Below are 6,525 nucleotides of genomic sequence, written 5' to 3' on the forward strand. Positions count from 1 at the left end.
AATAACATTAGTTTATTAATATCTAAGAATGTTTCACTTTAAGGATGGAAAGATCTTAGAGGTCACATGAACCTAACCCTTGAAGACACTAGATCCATGTTCATTGAGAGCACTTTAGTTATTTTCATCCTTTTTTAGGAGTGTTCTACAGCTTATTTATTCTGTGACAATTGGCATTTAGTTTGTTTCCAGTTTCTTACTATAATAAACAGTGCAGTTAGCAACATTCTTGTATGTTTCTTTGTGCACATTTGTAACGATTTCCCTAGAGTATTTGCCTAGGAATGGAATTGGAGGTAATAAGATATGTATATCCTTATCTTTACATGGTAAGAGGGAGAGGCCCAGCTCACAGACCAGGAAGCAGACTCAGTATGGCTGGAGCTGAGCATGTCAGGTGCAGGGCAGTGGGAGATGAAGCTGGAAATGTAGGCAAGGCCCAGACTCCAAGTGAAAAAACCACTCATTTTACGGGGTGGGCTGGCTGTTCCAACATCAGTCTTGGGAGCTGTATCTAACTGTTCCTGTTGCTCCACTTCCTTGGCAACCTTTGATTTCAACAGATTTTTTAACATTTGCTGATCTTGTAGGTGCGAAATGTTGGTTTCCATTTTCGTGAGTCCAATCTGTTTATACCAGAGGTTGCAAACCAGCTGTGCATGGATGAATGAGGCCTATAGTCTGGATGCTATTCATGGATGTGTTTTGTTTGATTGAAGGGTGTATTTTGAACCAAAAAAATTGAATTAGTTGCCAACTTTTGGAAATTGAAAGATTTCATTTAAGAATCTAGATTTCTGTGGGGTTTTTTTGTCGGATAAAGAAATGGGAAGACATCACCACACAGGGCTCATATTCACACATGACCAGCACAGTTGAGAAGCAGCTGCCTCTGCATCTTTGACAATGAAAAGTGCTTTGCAACTGGCCACAGTCCTGCAGCCAACTTAAAACGTTTAGTTATTTTAGCTTCCAGGCCCCTGTAGTCTTTCCAATCATCTGCCCTGTTGTAAGCCTTCATAAAATAGAGAAGGCCCAGAAATGGTGTGGTGGTAGATGAGTACTTCTCTACCCAAGTTTACCCAGGGATAGCCCTGCAAAACAGAGCACTGGACACATGATTCTGAAAACTAGAACAGTTGCTGAGCTCAGGGCTACTTTCCCCCTAAAACCTCTCCCATTCACCCCCCTGTGCTGTTCACTCCTGTATCCCTTCCTTGGATGTGTTCTTCCCTGACTCTGAACTTGCTGAGTCCCTTGGTCTGCACTCTTCTCATGCCACCTGTGTCTTCACCACGTATTATGGTTATTTGTGTACTGGCTCCTTTTCTTCTCTTTTGCTGAACACTCCTTACACTTTGGGACTATGTAGTTACATGTGTATCTTTTTAATATTTGTTTGGGCACTTCCTGGTGATTTAAAGTGATGGTTTGCACATAGAAACTTTTTTCATTCACTTCAACAAACATTTACTAAGTGTGCATACGACAGGCCTTGTGCTGGGTACTAGGGCCATGAGATGCTTCTCTTGGCTTCAAGGATCTGACGGCCGCCTGGGGAGAGGACCACTTTTGTTTGTTCATTCATTCTTTCAAATGACAATTGTATGTTGAATTCTTACTATATGCCAGGCACTGTGCTAGGTGCCGGGGAGCAAAAACAGATGTGATTCTTGCCTCACAGAGCTTACAGACTAGTGAGCAGACAGGTGGTCAGTTGCTTCTGACTCAAGAAGCTGAACTTGTTAGACATGGAAAAGCAAGGTGACATTTGAGTTTGAAAGATGAGTAGAAGCTAACCAGATGAAGGAGGAACATGGAAGGCATATTTGCTCTGTGTCCATGCAGAAGTTAGCATGCCTAAAAGCCTTATGGTAAGAGGGAGAGGCCCAGCTCACAGACCAGGAAGCAGACTCAGTATGGCTGGAGCTGAGCATGTCAGGTGCAGGGCAGTGGGAGATGAAGCTAGAGATGTAGGCAAGGCCCAGACTCCAAGTGAAATGAATGCAATCAAGTGTGCAGGTGCTAAAATAGAGGTGTGTACAATTGAGACACTCAGCTGTCGATTGAATTCACAAGGTAAGTGAATATGTGGATGGCTATTCTGCAAACCTACCAACTCATAGAGAAGATGGATAGGCTGTCATTGAGGATCCAGTGAGCCTGGAGACTTATTATAGATGAATGGCTCTTTGCTCTCACACCTGACTGGAAAAGAAATGACCTCCCCCAGGCTTCCATCATCCCTGAAAAGAGGAGGATTGTTGCCTGTGGAGCATTAGCTGTAATAGGTCCATTATGAGCCAGCCCTAAGTCATCAAAAGCACTTGGCATTTAACTATAAGGAGCAGGTCTTATTTCTTAAGCTCTGCCCTGCCAGCCTACCTCAAGGTTTCTGGAGCAGACAATCTAAGTAAGTAGATTTTTTCCCTCCCTTTACTGTGTGGAGGCTCCCTGAAAGGTTCCTGCCCCTGAGCAGATTTTCTAAGCCAGTGGTTGGCAAACCGCGGCTCTTTGGCCCCTTGAGTGTGGCTCTTCCACAAAATATCACGTGCAGGCACTCACGTACAGTGCGAAGTTGACTTAAAACTTAATTCCCTAAGTTAATTTTAGGGAATGTTGTGGAGTGAAAGAAGACGTAGTGCGAGGATTGAGAAAGGTATGTTGAGATGGTTTGGACATATAGAGAGGATGAACAAAAGGAGATAGACGAAACAAGTATACAAGACGAGTGTGGATGGGAGAGTTGGAAGGGGTGGACCTCAGCGAACGTACCTCAATCAGATTGAGGACGTTTTTTAGCAAAGGCCAGCTTAGGAGTACCCTAATTAAGTTAATAACAATGTACCTACCTATATAGTTTAAGTTTAAAAAATTTGGCTCTCAGAAGAAATTTCAATCGTTGTACTGTTGATATTTGGCTCTGTTGACTAATGAGTTTGCTGACCACTGTTCTAAGCCACGCCTGCGGCAGAGCTTTCTCAGGCACTCAATTGAAATCTAAAGCATCCTTGGGAAAAGCACCCCTTTGACCCAATGTCACTCTTAAGAGAGGAGGAACTTCTTTCTCATAGAGTTTATTATAGTTGATTCCTGAAAATTATAGCTAAGAAGTATAAGATCTTGCTATCCTGTGCCTGGTCATTTGCTTGTTTTGTTGTTGTTGATTTATCAGGTATCATCAAAAGGAACCTCCTATCACCCCCCAGTGTTTGGTGCCACCTCTGTCCCTTTGCTCTCTTTGTCCTTTGGCCTGGAATGCCCTCCCTCCTTTCAAGGGCCATGTCTTCCATGAAACCTTCCCCAATAAAACCCCAGCATAATGCTACATCTCCTTCCTGTCCTGCCTATAGCTCTTCCCAACTACTGTGTACATTTTAGTATTTGACTATATTATTTATTCACATACTTTTTCATATGTAAATATTTTGGTTTTTTAATAAGATTATAACTTTATACTAGGCCAATAAGTATTTGCTGAATGTATTAGTGACATGGAAAACTCAAGGTCAAGTCCTGAAATTGCTCCTTCTTTGCTTGTTCCTATTATGTTGAGCTCATTGATGGGATCATAAGAAACAGTGGGTAAATATTTCTGAAGCAAATCAAATAAACAGAAGTTAGACTGGAAGGTAGTATATCACAATGATTAAGAGCATTGATTTATGGAAGCAGGTATCTCAAAGTTACCAGCTAAGGACTTGCACAAGTTCAGGTATTTCTGCATGCCTTGATTTCCCCATTTGTAAAATGGGGATTTTAGTAGTGCCCACTTACAAAGGTATTGTTGAAGATGGAATAAGATAAGGCATATATACAAGGCTAAGATCAGCTGCAGATAAGACTGTGAACAGTTTAACTGTGCAGAAATGCTGAGGGTTTGAGTAGAGCTCTGAGATTCTAAAAGAAGGGGAAAAAGTAGATGGCTTTGTTAAAGCTTAAAACTGATCTCAAAATACAAGCACCCACCCTGTAAAAGAATGGTCTTATCTTGTAAAGATAAGGATATTCATATCCTATTACTTCCACTTCCATTCCTAAGCAGATGCTCTACAAACCATTCCAAGGTGAGTGACCGTTAAAAGATAGTATAGGGGACACTGGAAAGCAAAACAAAGCAGGATAGAGCAGACTGGTATTCCCCAAATTCATACCCCTTGTACCAACCAGTGCATTTATTCCCTTTTCATTTTCTTTCTACCCTCAAAGAGAAAGGTTTGGTGGCTTTTTCAGTTGATGGAATCTTAGTTTGCTGACACTTGTTCAGCCCCACTTGAACCTTTGCTAATCTCTCTCTCTCTCTCTCTCTCTCTCTCTCTCTCTCTCTCTCGAAGAGAGCTTTCACCTCAAGCTATAATCCTTTGATAGATCATTGCATATTTTAGCTGGAATTCAGTATCAGTGTTCTGCTATTTATTTTTATGACTATTTTTTATGTTAAGTCCTACAGGTTTTTCCATTAATAGTAAATAAAATGTCCTTTTATTTTTAGAAGAGAGAGAGAGAGACAGACAGACAGACACACCCCTAACTGGTTTGGCTCAGTGGATAGAGTGTTGGCCTACAGACTCAAGGGTCCCTAGGTTCAATTCTGGTCAAGGGCACATACCTCAGTCGCAGATTCTATCCCCAGCCTTGGTTGAGGTGTGTACGGGAAGCAGTCAATGGATGTTTCTCTCTCATTGATGTTTCTCTCTCTCTCTTCCCTTCCCTTCCCTTCCACTCTCTTTAAAAATCAATGGAGCCTGACTGGCATGGCTCAGTGCTTGAGCATCAACCTATGAACTAGTAAGTTATAGTTTGATTCCTGGCCAGGGCACATGCCCGGGTTGTGGTCTCCATCCCTAATGTTTCTATCTCTCTTTCATCTCCCTTCCTCTCTAAAATTAATAAAAATATATTTTAAAAAAGAGAAAAAAGTCTCTAATAAACCCTCTCCCGTACTCTGTGAAATGAATACCAATATATATTTTTTTAAATAAAAGGAAAAATATCCTTGGGTGAGGATTAACAACAAAAAAAGAGGTAATTAAAAATTAAGTAAATCAGTATAGGGGTCCACAGTTAAGTATTTATCATAAAGGTGGAGCACAAATGACTGATCAGAAAATCTCTGGGGTGATGGTTAGAAGGGACTGATCATTCTATACCAGTTCTGCCCTTTAGAACCTTGGAAATTCATTTCACTTGCCTGTACCTCCCATTTTCTGATCTTTAAAGTGAATGAGTTAGACAAGAGAGATTCACCATGGTTCTGTCTAATTTGCAATTTCTAGCATTTGGTCAGGGCAGGCATCAGAAAATCCTCCCTGATGGAGGAGGGCTCACTTGGCTTCAAAAGACTTGCTTTGCAGGGAGGTGAGGAACGATGAGATCCACTGAGCCAGGGACATGCAGGGTGTATTTAGTCTCTGTCTATATTTATTCATGTTCACCAGCCCCGAGTTGCCATCTTATTTTAGGGCTGAAAATGTTTCAGGCACCTAAACTTGGAATTGGCAAGTAAATTGACAGCAACATGTGGCTAGTCAAAGTCTTCCCTATTTCCTCAGATCTCCTTTCCTTGTGACCTTGGGAAAATAATCTTTTCATCCCTGTTAAAAAAAATGCTCTGGATATGGATCCTGTTCTTTATTTTCTGTCTATTATGCCCATAGCTATCACTTACCAAGCTTTTAGCCTCGACAGGGCACTTGACAAAGCACTTTAAATATATTATAATTGCTTAATCTTGCAACAATTAGAAGAGAACTATTGCTATTATCACAGTTTTACATTGAGGAAACTGCTCAGAGAGCTTAAGTGACTTGCTCAAGGTCATACAGCCTGTAAGCAGTAGAAATGGGATCCAAATACAGGTCTATTGAATTCGAAAGCCGATGCTCTGAAACCACTAAACTGTACATTGTTAGCATTTTCTACATCAGTGTTTTTTAAATCTTAAATTAAAAATCAAGGAGTTGAGGATCTAAAATCAAAGATTTCTTTTTTAAAAATTTTAAGTACATTCAAGATGTTAACAGAATGGAATACTATCATGTTATTAAAATAACAAGTGCATGGGCCATACCGAAATGGGATCATGCTTATGTGAAATACCACTTGTAAACAACCAGTACTAAAGGGAAGGCACATCCTGATTGCAACTCTATTAAAGCAATCTTAATACATTGGCACAGACTTCAGAATTTGAGGGATGAGATAGTTCAGAGTTCTGTGTTTTAGACATTTTTTGTTGCAAGGTTATTTGACTTCTAAATAGGCAAATTGTAGAGTGGAGTAAGCAAGTTTTTTTCAGAAAATGAGTAAATCAGAGGTAATATTGAAAGGAGCCCAGATGGAGCTTGATGGCTGGACTCATATTCTGGGCCTACCTGAAATATTTCAGGAGCAGGTCATTCCTGTTTGGGAACAGACCAAATTAAAAATCTCACCTGAACTCCCTAGTCGACTACTTTATTGTCCTTAACCAACTTTTTTTGTTTGTTTGTTTGTTAATCTCTTCCCATCCCTCCACCTCTTTCC

This window comes from Myotis davidii, unplaced genomic scaffold, assembly GCF_000327345.1.
Source record: "Myotis davidii unplaced genomic scaffold, ASM32734v1 scaffold18, whole genome shotgun sequence".
Lineage (NCBI taxonomy): Eukaryota > Metazoa > Chordata > Mammalia > Chiroptera > Vespertilionidae > Myotis > Myotis davidii.